This window comes from Mus caroli, unplaced genomic scaffold (genome assembly GCF_978045245.1).
Source record: "Mus caroli unplaced genomic scaffold, Mus_caroli_1 scaffold_5, whole genome shotgun sequence".
NCBI classification, from domain to species: Eukaryota; Metazoa; Chordata; class Mammalia; order Rodentia; family Muridae; genus Mus; species Mus caroli.
In genome coordinates, this window is record NW_028227260.1 from 39,062,556 (window position 1) to 39,080,714 (window position 18,159).

Genomic DNA, 18,159 nt, shown 5'->3' on the forward strand with positions numbered 1-18,159 from the left:
AGGTATTGGGTTTTTCTCCATCTGATTTATTTCATTCAGTGTAATATTTTCCAGTTTCATACATTTACTTCCAAACTTATAATTTCATTTTTTTTACAGCTGGTTAACATTCTATTATGTGTATGTGCCACATTTTGCTTCTCCATTCATTTGTTCATAGACAACAAAATGTACTCCATTTCCTAGCTATTGTGAACAGAGCAACAAAAAACATGAATGTACAAATGTAACTTCAGTAGGATATAAAACCCACATAATGTGTCTGGGGGTGGTATAGCTAGGGGTAATAAGACACTTCTATTTTTAGGTTTCATTCTTTTATTTTTGAGAAAGCTCCAAACAAATTTAGAAAGTAGCAGTACTAGTGTAGGACCCCAAGAAGGAGCCCCCCATTCAAGTCTCAGGACACGGGGTTACCCAAAGAAACACGAGAGACTTCCTTGATGCAAGAGCACGAGGTAGCTTTAATGGCGGAGCTCCAGGTCGATACGTATCTCATGCAGGAGACAGAGGAATCAACCCTGAGACTCAAAAACTCTAGGTTTTTATAGGGTATGGTTTAGGGGCTAGGAAGAATTGGCACGGTTACACACGATTGTCCCATTCAAACATCAGCAACATGATTATGAGTCAGCAGAGTAGTATGTGCAGGCCGGGGTGTATAAGAATTCTAAAGCCAGGGGCTTCTCTGAGTCGACAATGCATCTGGTTAATGTTTTAGCTTTTAACTATGCTCTCTATAGAAAGGGAGGGGGGGAGCAGGAGGCACTTGGCTGCTGGATGGTCAATGAGTCAGCCAAGATAGTCAGAACCAGTTCCTGCATTCCTTTCCTTATCTTTACAACCCAGTGAAGTAGCTTCAAGACGGACTCAGGCGTGCCCGGGCTTGTGGGTTTTTTTTTTGTTTTTTTTGTTTTTGTTTTTGTTTTTGTTTTTCCAGTCTCAGCCCCAGGCTTTAAAGCTACCAAACAACTCTTTGGGCTATTTGAAATAAATTACATGAATCACAGGTCTCAAGTTTTATTTCCTTTCACTATTAGATTGATTCCTAAATATTTATGCTTATGTCCACAGGCCTAGGCTACTCTCTACCTGGTTAGATAAACCTGTTTTTAAAGTGGACATTAGTTGATGGAAAGATGCATCACTGGTCAAAGTGCTGTGAAGTACTGAAGATGAATAGGATATCTATACTATTCCACCTCCCCACCCTGACTCATAAGACATTGAGGAAGATGAGAGAGTCAGAATGTGAAAGCTAGAATTGGGAAGGGGTGGTGTGCAATGCTTTCTTATGGATGTGACATACCTATAAACATCATGAATGCAGAGCAGCTATGTCTGCCTGCAAAAGACTTTCGCAAGATCAAGTCTGCCACAATCCTCCCAGACATAGGGTAAGTTTATCCTCTGTACCACCATCCTGGCTTACTGAGGTGTTATTGATAATGGGTAGTTGTTAATGGAAGGACAATAACTTGTAATTGAAAATGTAGCCTCTAACAATTTCCTAGGTTCTGATGTATAGCTATGACTCATTTATTTAGGCAGATTTAATTGGACTCAATGAGCTATCTCAAAGAAAACATGAAGTTGATAAGGTAGTTTTGGGGAATCTGAGAAGATTTGGGGGGGCTAAATATATATGAATATATTTCATTGTTTTTATGCAAGTAAAACAGGTTCAAAAATAAACCTTTTATATAAAGAGAATACTTAGTATATAAGAGATATATACTAAGTATTCTCTCTACATAAATATATTAATTTTTATAAATAAGTATTTTATATAAGAGAATACTTAGCATGGCTTTGTGAGTTAAATTACTTAGCATACTGCTTGAAAATAAATCAAACATTGTTAAATATCATTGATTATGTATTAAAAGCATAATGAAATACCAACTTACCAAAATGAAAATGGCAAACAAACAAACAATAGCCAATGATGATGAAGATATTGATAGAAAGGAAATCTTTTGCATTGGTATTATAAATGAAAGCTAGTCTAACTGTTTTGACAAACAACAGGAAGTTTCATGAAAAAAAATGAAAATAGACCTATCACATGGTGTTCTGCAAACATATTCTATTCTAAGGAAATGAAATCAACATTAATAGGAGATATCTGCATAGATTTATTGTAACACTGTTTATAATAGCAATGATATAGATGCAATATACATTCCCATCAATGGGGATAAAGAATATCTCATACATATAAATAATACAACATTATTCAGAAATACAAAAGACTGAAATTTTCATTTACAACAAAATGAATATAACTGAAAGTCATCATCATGTTATATGAAACAAAGAAGAGGAAGAAATAGAAGTACTACACATATATTCTTTCATATATGGAAACATGAGCAAATTGTCTGAACATACAACATTGGCTACTCTAAATTAGAAAAATTATAAGAAGAATAAAAGGTTTCTGGACAATGATTTTGAAAAATAGAAAGTATCATGGGAACTGAGAAGATTTCTTGCTGAGTGTCTTAGGGTTTTACTGCTGTGAACAGACACCATGACCAAGGCAAGTCTTATAAAAAAACAACATTTAATTTGGGCTGGCTTACAGATTCAGAGGCTCAGTCAATTACCATCAAGGTGGGAGCATGGCAGTATCCAGGCAAGCATGGTGCAGGCAGAGCTGTGAGTTCTATATCTTCATTCAAAGGCTGCTAGTGGAAGACTGACTTCCAAGCACCTAGGGTGAGGGTCTTAAGTCCACACTCACAGTGACACACCTACTCCAACGAGGTCACACCTCCAAAATGGTGCCATTCCCTGGTCCAAGAATGTAGAAACCATGACATTCCACTCCCTGGCCTCCATAGACTTATTCAAACACATGAGTCTATGGGGGCCATACTTAAACATAGAATAATGCAAAATGCAAACAAAGTCCTCAGTCTATAGCAGTTTCAACAATGTTAAAAGTCCAAAGTTTAAGATCTCTTCTGAGATTCATCTAATCACTTAACTGTAATCCCCAGAGAAAGAAAGGAAACCAGCTGAGCAAACTCCAAACTCTGCATCTCCATGGCTGATGTCAAAGTGGTCTTCAGATCTCCACTCCTTTTTCATCTTTTTTTGACTGCAACAGACTTCTTTCTCCTGGGTTGGTACCACTTCCTGTTAGTAGCTTTCCTCACCATGTATCCAATGGCTTTGGCATCTTTAGCATCTTTGGGTCTCCAAGGCAATTTCCATGTTACAGCTTCTTGTTTCAGTGTCTGGCATTCCACTTGATCTTTTGGGCTCCTCCTAAGGGCTGGCATCACTTCTCCAGCTCTGCCCTCTGTAGCACTCTAAGCTGATGTTGATCCACTCCACTATGGCTGCTGTTCTTGGTGATCTTGGTGGTACTGACATCTCCAATACACTGGGGTATTCCACTCCTACTAGGCTTCACCAATAGCCTCTCATAGGCTCTCTTTATGGTGCCAAGCCTCAAATCCTTTGCATGACCCCTTCAGTCCTGGCCCATCAACTACAGGTGAGGCTACAACTTCTCCAATGGCCTTCCATGACCTTTCACAGTACCAAGCTCAGCTGTTCTTTATTACACCTTCATGCCTTCAAAGCAGTACCAACTGGGTGACTCTTACATATTACCAAGTCCAGCTGCAGCACGAGGTACAACCTTGGCTATCTCTGGAACACAGCTTCTTTGTGCTCCCCGAAAACACTTCCCAGAAGACTTCAACTCAGTGATGCTAGTCTCTTCTTAATCACTGCTAATTTCTTAGCTCCAGCTAACCAGCATCAATTGTCCCAGTAGTTCCTTCCATTCTTAACTCTAGAGCCAGAGCTACGTGGCTGAAGCTCCTGAGTTCTGATGCTTGCAGGAACTACAACATGACCCGCTTGTGCTATTAAATTGGCAATGGCTTTCTGTTTTCCAAATCCTTCACTGCCTAAGCTTGGCTATCCTGGATCTTGCTCTGTAGATTGACCTTGAATGCAGAGATCAGCATGCCTGTCTCCTGGGATTAAAGATGTGTATCACAATGCCTAGATCTAAATTTTTCTGGGTAGGATCTTGCCCCAAGTTCCCACTCCCTTAATCTGTTATCTCCTAGAACAAAATATTTTGCTCCATTTCATTTCCCAGTACCTCTTTAGTTCTCAAACCATATATTTTATATTTTTCATTTCTAAGCTTACTATGCTTGTTCAAACATCTCTTCATAAGACTTAACCAGAGAACAAAGTCTCTGCTGGGCTTTTTTGAAACTTCCTTTGTCAATGCAATTAATCTGAGTCTCTTCACCTTAGCCTGAGGCAGACATTTCAGGCAAGGGCAATAAAAAGTAGCCACATTCTTCACCAAAATACCACAAAACAGTCTTTATGCCACATTCTGAAATTCTTCTCCTTTGAAATCTGTTGGGCTAGGTCAACACAGTTCAAATTACTCCCAGCAACAAAGTCTTCCATATTCCTACTAGGATGACCAATTAAGCCCCATTTAAAGCATTCCACTGAGTTCCAAATCCAAAGTCCAAAAATCCACATTCTTTCAAATAAAAGCATGGTCAGGCCTATCACAGCAGTACCCCAGTCCCTGGTACCAACTTCTGTCTTAGGGTTTTACTGCTGTGAACAGACACCATGACAAAGGCAAGTCTTATAAAAAAACAACATTTAATTTGGGCTGGCTTACAGATTCAGAGGCTCAGTCAATTACCATCAAGGTGGGAGCATGGCAGTATCCAGGCAGGCATGGTGCAGGCAGAACTGAGGGTTCATCCAAAGGCTGCTAGTGGAAGACTGACTTCCAGGCACCTAGGGTGAGGGTCTTAAGCCCACAGCCACAGTGACACACCTACTCCAACCAGGTCACACCTCCAAAATGGTGCCACTCCCTGGTCCAAGAATGCATAAACCATGAAACTGAGGTCCCTAGTTTGAGCACTCACTACTAACTAACCTAAAATTCCTCAGGTGGTAACATTTATCGGTAATCCTAATGGTGCAGGGGTGGAGGTATGAGGATTTCTGGAACTTTCTGCTTAACTAGTTTTGCATAATCTGTGAGAGTCCTTGTTGCAAGAAAACACAAAGAAACAAACAATATAGATAGCAAGTAGAGGAAGGCAACTGATACTGATTTCTGTCCCCCACATTCATTCATACAGACATGTGCACACATATAAACCTATATACATGAATATAACATACATACAGATACACATAAAATAATTCTTTGTGCAGTGTTGTATATTTTATGGCATCTAGAAATAATAAGAGCAAAGTCTCCAAGCCCAAAGACATGATGAGAAGAAAATGCTAATACCCCTTCCTTGATCAGTACTCATCATGTGCATACGTGCATATATTGGGATTCTATACTTGAAGTTAATATGTATGATCATTGTATGCTAATAAATGTATTAACTTAAAAGGAAAGAACTCGAAGATTGGAATACACTTACTTGGTCAATGTCCATTGTGTTTAATCACTCTGACTGAAATCCACTACAAATGAACATAACTCACAGTTAGGTTACCTGTTATCTGCTTTCTAGTATGTATATTGAATAAATCCCTTTAGTCTCACTTTTCTAATCTATAAAATGGACATGATGCTACCATTCACCTCATCAAATTGTAATGAGCAATAAACAAGATAATGCATATGATGCTTTTAGAAATGTTAAGTGGTATAGAAATGCTTCCTGTTGTTGCATCACTAATGGATACTACCCTTACACAAAGAAAAAGGTGTCTAATGAGACATTTTCAGCTTCAGGCTCTATAGTTATTATGTAAAGACTCCAGGATCATTCTATTTTTATTAGCTATTTTATTTATTTACTTTTCAACTGTTATCCTCCTTCCTGGTTTCCCCTCTTGAAACCCTCTATCTCATCCCCCCTACCCCTTGCTTCTATGGGGGTGATTCCCCCATCTACTTACCAACTCCTGCCTCACCACCCTAGTATTTTCCTATGCTTGGGCATTGAGCCTTCACAGGACAGAGGCTCTCCCCTCCCACTGATGCCAGGTAAAGCAATTCTCTCTTACATATGCAGCTGGAGCTATGGATCCCTTCATGTAGTGGTTTAGTCCTTAGAAGCTCTGGGCAGTCTGGTTGGTTGATATTGTTGTACTTCCTATATGGTTGAAAACACCTTCAACTCTTTCAGTCCTTCCCCTAGTTCCTCCATTGCTCAGTCCAATAGTTGGCTTCAAGCTTCTGCATCTATATTGGTCAGGTTCTGGTAGAGTCTCTCAGAGGGCAACCAGACCAGACTCCTGTCAGCAAGCATTTCTTGGCCTCCACAATAGTGTCTGGGTTTGGTGGCTGCATGTGGGATGGATCCTCAAGTGGGGCAGTCTCTGGATGGCCTTTGCTTCAGTCTCTGCTCACTCTGTGTCCCTGTATTTCCTTTAGACAGGAGCAATTTTGGGTTAAAAATTTTCAGATGAGTGGGTGGCCCCATCCCTCAACCAAGGGCCATGCCTAAGCTCTGGATATGGTCTCTACAGGGTCTCTCTCCCTTTTGTTAGGTATTTTAGTTAATGTCATTCTCGTTCCAGAAAGTTCCAGATGCTAGGAAAGCAAGAGGTTCCCAGGATCATTCTTATTAGGCAACTATATGCAAATAATATAAAATAATAAGAGTTTTCCACACTTATATGAGCATAGAAAGGCATGCTTGTTTTTCACTGTTCCCTTTTTGTAGAAATTTGGTGGAGTAGTTTAGAGAAGGTGATAACATTGAAGGGTGTTGATGTGTAGCCAGGCTAATTAGATCCAGAGCAACAGAATAGAGAACTAAAGGATGAAAGACCAAAAAACTCTATGACCTCATGACTTAATCAGTGTGTCATTTACAGAAATTGAGATCATTTCATAGCAACCTTGTCAAAAACTTCAAATGAATCATTTCTATCTCTATCTTTGTATGTTTTCTAGAACACAAACCTAACATGTATAAAGGAGATGTACAAAGAAACGTAAAACTTAATGAAGTGCAAACATTAACTATATCTCTTATCTTCTTCTAAAAAGGCCTTCACATGTGTTGGCTGAAGAGCCTGTGCCATGTGCAGAAGGTAGCCACAAAGGCAGTGGATGGAAATGGCATGTGATAAATAAAGTGCAAATCTAGAATTCTATCCATCAATGTATTTGAATGTTGTTTTTCATTTGACAAACATCAAAGACCAACAAAAACTTCCTGAGTTCAGTTGAATTTGATGAGTGGCAAATCCTGTCCTTTCTGCATCTGAAGAAAAGAAGGTATGCCAGTAACAGAAGTATGGTGCATCTTGAATAAAACCATGGGCACAGGACTGTTTAAGAATGAAAATCGTTTCATGAAAACAAAACAAAAACAAAACAAAACAAAAAACAAAACAAAAACATAGAGGTTAAAGAAAAAATGGAGAAGTCCATTTAGAAGAATATAATCAAAATTTAGCAGCCTCTGCAGCAGCTTTCTTTGTAAAGGATATAAAAGTGTGTGAGGCAAGGGACTCATTATCCTGCTACTAGCCATTAATTCATAGAGAAGAGAATGTGGGAATGGGCGGTGCAGCTTAGAGAATTGTGTCACAGACATGCCTATTAGTTAGCAGAGCTCACTGTTTACATAATAAAGAGCCATTTCACAACATCCCAGTGTGCTTTAGAAGTCCTTCCACAGCCCACATGCTAAATGCAAAATTGACCATAGTAGTCCCCCACCATGTATCTATATTATTTGCATTTCAGACACTCAAATTGGGAATGTTGAAAAACAAATAAATCACTCCAGAGGAAATACTGCATTCTCTTTGGTTAAAACCATAAAATAAAAAAGAAAAAGCAGAAATGACATACAATGTTTTAGGCATTGGAAATACTTAAATATAATAGGAACTAATTTTAGTCTTTTGAATGAGTGAAAAGATTTCTTTGAACATATTTTTCTAGTAGAAGATTGTTGAAAATTGCAGAAGTTTTCCATCTAAATGATATTATTTTTCTAAATTTATAACAATAACAATAAAAAGGCTGTGAATATTGTAATAGTAAGCACATACATTATGTCAGTAATTGGACTACATATTGTCTCTGCCTGTCTGTCTTTATCATCATAATAGTCCTATGAGGTTTCATTATTTCCCCTTCTGCTAGTATGTTTTGTGTAGCTATAAAAATATATATAGTGATTAACTGCTAAAAAAGAGAAATTGTGTCTTGAATCACCATTTTAGTGGTAAAGTTAAAGAATAGGTAGACCCACTCCTTTGGGACTTTTATTTTGGTAGCAGTGCTGTAGTAAGAGGGACACAAGCTAGAACAAACTTCTCACATCATGAGCCATGTAGAAAAGGGAGAGACTAAGGACACATGCTCTACTATGTTCATAGAAGCCTTATTTATAATAGCCAGGAGCTGGAAAAAAAAAAAAAACAGATGTCCTTCAACAGAGGAATGGATACAGAAAATGTGATACATTTACACAATGGAGTACTACTCAGCTGTTAAAAGCAATGAATTCATGAAATTCACAGGCAAGTGGATAGAACTAGAAATTATCATCCTGAGTGAGGTAGCCCAATTACAAAAGAACACATATGGTATATTCACTGTTAAATGGATATTAGCCCCCAAATTCCAAATAACCAGGATACAATTCACAGACCACATGAACCTCAATTAGAAAGAAGACTAAACTGTGGATGCTTCAGTTGTTCTTAGAAGAACAAAATACTTACAGGAACAAATATGGAGATAAAGTGTTAAGCAGAGACTCAAGGAAAGGCCACCCAGAGACAGTGCCACCTGGGGATTCACCCCATATAGTTACCAAACCCAGAAACTATTGTGAATGCCAAGAAGTACATGCTGACAGGAGCCTGATATATCTGTCTCCTGAGAGGCCCAGCCAGAGCCTTACAAATACAGAGGCAGATGTTCTCAGCCAACCATCAGCCTGAGTGTGGAATCCCCAATAGAGGAGTTAGAGAAAGGGCTGAAGATGTTGACAGGGTTTGTAACCCCACAGGAAGAACAACAATATCAATCAACCAGACCCTCCAGAATTCCCAGGGCATAAGTCATCAACAAAGTAGTACACATGGCTCCAGCTGCATATGTAGCAGAGGATGGCCTTGTCATGCATCCTTGGGAGGGCCCTTAGTCCCATGAAAGCTCTATAGATGTCCCACTGTAGGGGAATCGAGGGTGGGGATGTGGGAGTTGGTGGGTGGGTGGAGGAATACTCTCATTGAAGCAGGGGAATGTGATAGGGTGTTTCTGGGATGGAGGGAAACAGGGAAAGGGGATAACATTTGAAATAAAAATAAAGAAAATATCCAATAAATAGAAAAAGAAAAAGAAAGAAAGAAAAGGGAGTGACTATAATCACTCTGGAGTACACACCTGCCATCACCCATGATTCTTCATGAGGCTGCAACTGTCTATCCCTAGTAACTCTAGTCTAGGGACCAAGTTTCTAACAAACAGAGAAAATTCAACACCCCAACTGTGACACCTCCTTTTATAGCTCAGGGCACTGAACTAAAGGTAAATTAGGGTCTTCCAAATCACAGAGTAAGGGAATTGGAGATTTAGTGCTCTCTCACCAGATTTCTCTGAGATAAACTGTTAAAATTTTTGCAATATTCATTTCTTGCTATGGAAATATAATCAGAAAAATGATGACACTGTCTCTAGGTACTTATATGAAGGAGGTATCAAACATCCTGGAAAGGTGACTTTGCATCTTGAATGATCTAATGTGTTCCTGAGAGGCCAAACCTACTCCATCTTGGAACTGGCCTCTATCTTTAAAAAACAAGGGCCTGAAAATTTGATTTGCATCTGAACACAAGGGACAAGTACCAGGAAGCTTATCCTTTGCCAGGGTTACTTTCTAGCTACTTCCTAGTGACAAGTAATTAAAGATTACTCTGATTGTTTCAGCTGTACTTTCAGACTGTTCATTATTGCTTATGGTGTGACTTCAGAGCACTCACCTGAGGGCTTACAATAGTCATTCAATTTACTTGCTTGCAAGTATGGAGCCTCCCTCTCCCCAACACCATCACCACCTTTACTTGCTTTCATTTTCTACAAAACCTTGTCCTGGTGAGAGTTTGGGGCTGCTTCTCCAAAGCATCTTGGTGGTCAGTGGTGAGTAAGTCCAAACTTGATTTTATAATAAAGAGACCCTGATATGATTACATCAGAAACAGTTCCTTGTTGTTGTTGTTGTTGTTGTTTTTGATTCACAAAGACTTTCTGACACAAATTCCCATAGTAGAGCTCTATGTCCTCATTTTTATGCCTTGAATATAATTATTCACTATTTGTCTTCATGACCACACTGAGAACACAAAACATGCTCATGTTTCTTTTTTTTTTTAATCTTCTCTAGAACTAATGGCATAATGTTGCACATGCAAATGAACATTTAATAAGTACTAAACTTGATGATCTAAAAAAGAGGATGCCAAAACTACTCTATCAGTTAACTTTTATTGGATACACCAGTCCAAATTTATGTTCTTGTCTACTGGTAGTTTGGGCTGGGCTCAGTTGCCCAACAGTTCTGATTTATTTGGGGTTCAATCATATCTATGCAATCAACTGTCAGTCAATTATCCACTTATATTTGGAAGGCTGTTTTCCTGTCAGATTAAGCAATACAGTACAACAGAAATGTCTTAGTTTGCTTTATATTGCCTTAACATGTTGCCACATTCTGGATATTTTATAGGGAGGATAAATCTCTCTGACATATGGTTTTAAAGTCATAAGATAACCAGAACAACTGTCTAAACAGAATTAATCCATTTATTGTGGGGAGTGGGTGTGGCGGCAGTCCCAAAGGCACCAGGGACTGCAGCTAAGTCTTATGACTTGCACCTGACTTCCTCATACATCTAGCCACAAACATCGTGAGAGCTGCGCAGGTGTACCATGTTACTGGCGAAGCCATTTTGGTGGAGATATGCCCCTGCTGCCCTGATTAGCTGAAGCTGCGTACCTGGTGAGGTGATGTGGCCTGTTGTGAGTGGATGGGAACTGATAGTATATAAGAGTGAGAGGCCCAGGACTCGGGGTCTTTCGCCTACACAGTCAATGCGCAGCCCAATAAACATGTGCAGAAGGATCATATTGTGGTGTCTTTCTTGCTGGCAAGTCAGGCGTCCCACAATTTATAAAAGTACAATCTTATGTACTAATAACATTCTATTTAACCCTGAGAGTACAAATCTTTCAAATTCAGATTCCATTTTAGAGAACCTGACATATATTTGAACACATGTAAAGTAACTGGCCAGTACCTAATATTGGTTTCCATGTTACCCACAACAAAACCTGAGCCTAGTTCTACTTGCTGGGCTCATCCCCAATAAGACCTGTGTCTCCAGATTATATCCCCAACAGTTCTGCACATCTAGGTTACAAGTCCAGCCCTTGCCTAGTGACCACCAATGCAGGGTAAAATAGAAATTAAATTTATAATTTGACCAACACCAACTATGCTAAAGGCCATAAGGGCTTTCCAGTTAGATGCTTACACACTTATCCCCTCCCTCTTGCTGCTTACTATAAAGCCTTGCCTGCTGTCTCCACCAAAAACTGTCCTGCATGAAGATGATAAGCTGAGGAGCCCAAGATAGTTCCAATAGAATAAAGACCCTGCTGTGAGTTAGATCAGAGCAGCTTCTGTCTGGCTTTTGGGGGATCTCTGGGAGCTATGGCCACAGCAGGTCCAGGAGACAAACATCCTGAGCCTCAATTTGATGTGGGCATAGGCTCAGGGAGCAGAGATGACCACCTGTCTGGGAGCAAGGTCTTAAATTTGTATCTGTGGCCAGTCACAGTTAGGATCGACATATATGGCAAGTGTGGCCACTGTGGGGCCAAGAGACACCCTAAGTCTCAATCTGGGGTGAGCATGGTCATAGGCTCAAGGGGAGCCAAGAAACACCCACCAATGTGTTTTTTGTTTGTTTTGTGTGTGTGTGTGTGTGTGTGTGTGTGTGCGTGCGTGCGTGCGTGCGTGCTACTTTATGGTTGTTTCTTGGTTTTGCCTGATAGAGAGAAAAGTTTGGATTTATGTTTTGCATGTCACATAGAGGTCTTTTTCATGACTGTCACTTTCTGATTGTTTCTTGCTACATTTGTGTATTTATGTGTTATATTTGTGTTTCTCATTACAAAATGACCCTGACCAGGTGACTTGGAGCGACATAGCAACACCAGACAGGTTACCCCCACCACATTCTACAGGTTTCCTTTACCACAGAAAAGGCCAGGAAGATGTTTTCTGGCCCCACAAGAGAGCCCCCAATAACCATATAGCTATTGATACTTGCTTTCTCCTGACTAGCCCAAAGAGTTTAACTCTATTGAAGGTAAGAGGAAACTTTTGGTTTGCCTTCAGGCTCTGCTGACAGGTCTCAAAGCAACTGAAAGGCAACCCACCAATCTGGCCAAAATATTTGACATTAGATGTAGAGGGAGATTTAAAAAAAAAAAAAAAAGCCTAAGAGACTTAGTGATAATGATAGTTTCAAAAGAGAAACAGATAAAAGGACAGAGACAACAGACTCAAGACCTGGCAAAGAGCCTGTTGACAGCCATGGACAAAACAGAGGACTAAGAGACATCTAGAACAAAAGACTTCCAGAAACCAAAGTGCTTACTTTGGCCCTGGGGCCAAGCCAGTTTTCTACCTACATAGGATACTTCTCAACAAATGGCTTCTAGACAAAGAGAAAAGGATTCCTAAAGATCAAAAGTATACCCGCTTAAAAAATAAAATAGACTGAGTTCGGATCTCCTCCCTAATTCCAGGGTAACCCTAAAAGTAAAAAAGAAACTCACCAGCTTCCAAGTTGAAATTTAATAGATTTCAACATGTCTTGCCAAAACCTAAAGATAAAGTCTCTTCATCAGTTTATAAATAACTTCCTCTGACAGCAGAAACAAGACAAAAATGTCTAAAAGAGACTCAGGACCTCTTAGAGGCCCTTAAAATAATTAGATTTAAGAAGGCTTTACTCTGCCAACTACAGGTAATCTCCCTAGACCTGGGGGATGCACACTCAGACTCTGGACCCTGGTATCATCCAATGGGCCAATGTGTCACCAATTGCCAGAAGCTCCCCTCACCCCTGTTTACACTTCAGTACAGCAATGGCTTCCTAGTTAATGATGATGCCAACATGACTCATTACCAACCTCTCTTCTTGAATGTCCCCTTGATAAATTTTCATCTGCCCTGCTGCCTGACCCTTACTTTGGTAGGCTTCTACATGAGTGCTTGGACATTTTGGCCCTTAACCATGGGACCAGCATATCCTCTTGATGGATACAGTGGTAATATGGTTCACTAATAACAACAGCCTCATTAAGGATGGGCAGAGGAATTCTGGGACAGTGGTAGTCTCAAACACTGAGATCATACATGCAGAGCCACTGCTGGCTGGAAAATCAACACAGAAAGCTAAATAAATTGCTTTCACCAAGGTGTTAGAGTTTGGAAAAAACTAAATAGACTTAACAACTACACTGTTAGTCAGTATACTATCACTACTGCTCATATCCATGGAACTATTTATAGGGAAATGGGCCATCTGACAGCAAAAGAAAGGATTATCAATAATAAAAAAAGAAATCCTCTCACTACTAAAGGCCTCTGTGGGGCCTAAAAAGCTGGCCATCACTCACTGTCCTCTATATCAAACGGAAAGACTCAAACACAAAGGGCAACAAGACAGGCCAATGCGTGGCCCTAGAAACTGGGCTCCTCATGGACTTGATTGCCATAAGCCCAGGAGACACCACACTCCCTGACCAGACAAAGATGTGATCTGGGTCAGAAACCTGCCCATGTTTCTATGTCATAAGAAATGAGAGAGAACAACAGACTAAGACTAATTGTAGCAGAGAAAAATGGATACACACACACACACACACACACACACACACACACATCCATCATTCTTCACACATGGGATCCTGGAGAATACAGGACTTAGCCCAAAAGTCAAAATTAGGGTTGCTTACTTGAGAACAGCTGCAATTGTTAAAAATCTTTAGGTCTGTTAATTGACCATTGCAGTTGCCAATTCAAAGAAACCCTAGACTCTATGCTGGGACACCAAGCCAGAAGTCTATTGGGAAACATATTTCCTGGAGATAAAACCAGAAAATTCAGATAAAAGTATTTGCTGGTGGTTATATATACCCTTTCAGGATGGACTGTGACTTTCTCTACTAAACATGAGACTGCACAGAAAGTAAAAAGAAATGCCTAATTTTATTTATTTTATTTTTTTTTACTACCCAACAGATTAGCACTCCCAGGTTACAAGCCCATCCCTACCTAATGACCAAAAATACACAGAGAAATAAAAATTGAGTTTAAAATTTGAACACTTCTTTAACACTACACCCCCATTTCACAATACTTTGCTTTATTAATTAACCTTATAACACATGGTCACACCTTAGGAAGGGTTAACAAGGTTACATGTTTTTTATTTATCTAGAAGGGACAGAGCTAGTAGGTTTCAAATATTGGCAATAAAAGTGTTCAGATGTTCTCATGCCCTTGGATGCTCTTCCATGCAGTTTCTTTTTTTTTTTTTTTTTTTTTCTTTTTTTTTTTTTTTTGGTTTTTCGAGACAGGGTTTCTCTTTATAGCTCTGGCTGTCCTGGAGCTCACTTTGTAGACCAGGCTGGCCTCGAACTCAGAAATCCGCCTGCCTCTGCCTCCCGAGTGCTGGGATTAAAGGCGTGCGCCACCATGCCCGGCGCAGTTTCTTTAATATTATATTAACTAAGAATGGAAAAAGAAAAGCTAAGTGCCAGAGCTTTCTTATTTCTCTTTTCATGGAGAAAGCTCAATTTTTTTCTATCTACCAAATATGGCTCAAAATTATTGCATATATATTTTGGAAAATATACCATTTAATGATAATCCATATATTAAAACTCTGTGGAAGTGTCCATTAACTTGGACAAAGTTAACCAAGTTAGTGATTATAAGGATTTGCCTTGGGTAACTGATAAGAAGTCTCAACTTGGAGACTAGTAAAGCACACGTCTCGGTCTATGACAACACTTCCACAGATGATTAAAGATAAGATTGATCTTACATACAGGTAATATAATCTTATAGGTTAATGAGCCTCATAAGTAAAAAATAGGAAGTAGGTGGGTGGTAGACATTGAGGTCAAGGGTTTATTTGTCTTGCTATATTTCAATTAATCCTATATCCTTTCTATGTTCCTAAATCTCCTTTTGGAGTTAAAATGTTTATCCTGTGCCACTGAATGTTAGAAATATGTAATGCACATTGTAAATTGACAAAGACTATTGGCAAATAATATTAAGTTTCATATTAGACACTGGTCTGGAATTTTTGAGCAATATTGAACTACTGAAACCTTGAGGGAAGAGGTAGTATGTAGTTGTACTCCAGATAGTTTTATGATGTTCAGCAGATGCTATTCTTATTTTTATTTGAAAACTACCACATTAGAAGATGTATTTAGATATCACTGACAATGTGAAGCTTCACATTGGTTAATCTTGGTGATCCACTGGATTGAATCAAGAAATGCTTTGGGAATTAGGAAAGCACATCTCTCAGTCTATCTGTGAGGGTATTTGCAAAGAAGGTTAATTGAATAAGGTTAGTGGAAGAAAGAATAAGCTTGTTAAGTCATGTCCAGTGTTTCTTAGCCATTGTTGAGTGAGAAGCATGCTTTTATCACAATCATGTTTTCCTCATCACTGGCATGGAAACATTAGATTCAGACAACCATAGTTAGGAGCCTGTGAAATTGTGAGCTGAAATTAAGCTTCCCTTTTTTCAATTTTTTTTTTCCTAAGGTATTTTATCAAGGTACTGCAAAGTCTTTCTAACAAAGTGTTTCAGTTGTATTCAATACAAATATAGTGTTTTCCTTACTATTGACATCATTTTTCAATTAACATTAAAGCTCAGATGCTGTATCTTGAACAAATCATTCAACATAGCATTTGAAATAAGGTTCTTTTGTCACTACAGTATAGAATATAAATTGATTGCTCTCAATGGTTAGTTGCTTCATAACTACACGATCTGAGGGAGATAAAGCTAGTCTAAATTATGGCTCTCTACTTCTTAGTACTTGGTAAAAATTATTATTGATTTTCAGCATCCTTATATAAGAAATTTGGAAAATAATACAACATTTAAATCTGTAATGATAATTTAAGGTATAGGTAATTTTGAATTCATATTTTATCATATGATATACAATAGATAAATATACATGTTTGCATATTTTGTTTTATGTATAAATGCTTAAGAAATATTTAACTATTAATAATAATTGAAAAGAGTATTTACCAAGTGAAAAATATCATAGATGGGAACTGTGCAAAAATGTATAGGTTTTGATGTCATCGAATTGTAAACTCATCACCAGATTACTGGAAATCTCTTTGTTTGGATATGGATTATGAAAAAAATGCCCTGCAAATGGAGGATTTATTTAAATTGCTTTATTTTCTATCATGTGTTCAGGAAAATGCCCTGGAGCTAAAACTTTGGCATTTGGAGAAAGCTGATTTGTTTAATATATATAAAACATTGAAAGCACAGTCCTCAGGAATGGTGTAGGCCCAAAATCAGATGTGGGGAGAGAGAAAGGACATGTCTAGATGGCCATGAGAATTAAGAGAAATCTGCAGCTGGCAAGTAGGGAAGGGAGCAATTTAAGGACCTGCCAGAGACATGAGATAAGGGAGAGCCCAAGAATCAATGGTAGTGACCTTAGCTGAGACTCACAGCAGTAGGGATATGGAACCTGAAGAGGCCACTTCCTATAGCCAGGAAGGAACTCTAATGGAGTAATAGGGACACCAACCCATTCATAAAACTTTCAACCCAAAATTTGTCCTGCCTATAAGAAATTCAGAGAATAGAGATGGAGCAGAGACTGAGGGAATGGCCAAGCCATAACCAGCCCAAATAGAGACCAATTCCATGGGCAAACACCAGTCCCTAACACTATTTTTTTTTAAATATTTTTTATTACGTATTTTCCTCAATTACATTTCCAATGCTAACCCAAAAGTCCCCCATACCCTCCCCCCCCACCCTCCTAGCCACCCATTTCCACTTTTTGACCCTGGCATTCCCCTGTACTGGGGCATATAAAATTTGCATGTCCAATGGGCCTCTCTTTCCAGTGATGGCCAACTAGGCCATCTTTTGATACATATGCAAGAGCTCCGGGGTACTGGTTAGTTCATAATGTTGTTGCACCTACAGGGTTGCAGATCTCTTTAGCTCCTTGGATACTTTCTCTAGCTCCTCTATTGGGGCCCCTGTGATCCATCCAATAGCTGACTGTGAGCATCCACTTCTGTGTTTGCTAGGCCCCGGCCTAGTCTCACAATCGCGTGGGACCTAACACTATTAATGATACTCAGTTATGCTTGCAGACAGGATCCTAGCATGACTGTCCTCTGAGCAGCTCCACCCAGCAGTTGACTCTGATAGATGCAGAGACCCATAGTCAATCATTGGGTGGAGTTTGGATACTCTTGTGGAAGAGTTGGGCAAAGAATTGAGGGCACCAACAGGGATAGGAACTCCACAGGTAGACCAATAGAGTCAATTAACCTGGACCTATGGGGGGCGGGTCTCAGAGACTGAACCATCAACCAAAGAGCATACATGAGTTGTACCTACATGCTCCCCCATATGTAACAGATGTGCAACTTGGTCTTCATGTGGGTCCCAAAAAACTGGAGTGGGGGATATTCCTTAAGCTGTTGCCTCTCTGTTGAATCTGTCCCCCTAATTCGGCTGTTTGGTCCAACTGCAGTGACAGAAGCATTTAGTTATGCAGAGACTTGATGTGCCAGGGAAGTGAGATATTCAGGAGGTCCTCCATTCTCTCAGTGGAAAAGGGGAGCTAGGAGTGGGGAGTGACTTTAGAAGTGAGGACCAGGAGAGGGAAGAGTGATCAGATGTAAAGTGAATTTTAAAAAGTAAAAATAAAAAAAAATGAAGAAGACAGAGTTCTCTCTTTGGAGTGTTCTCTAACTGTTGAATTGCTTATACTGGAAGGTAGATGTATTTAAAAATTCTCATTTATCAGATGATTAACCTTCAGACGTT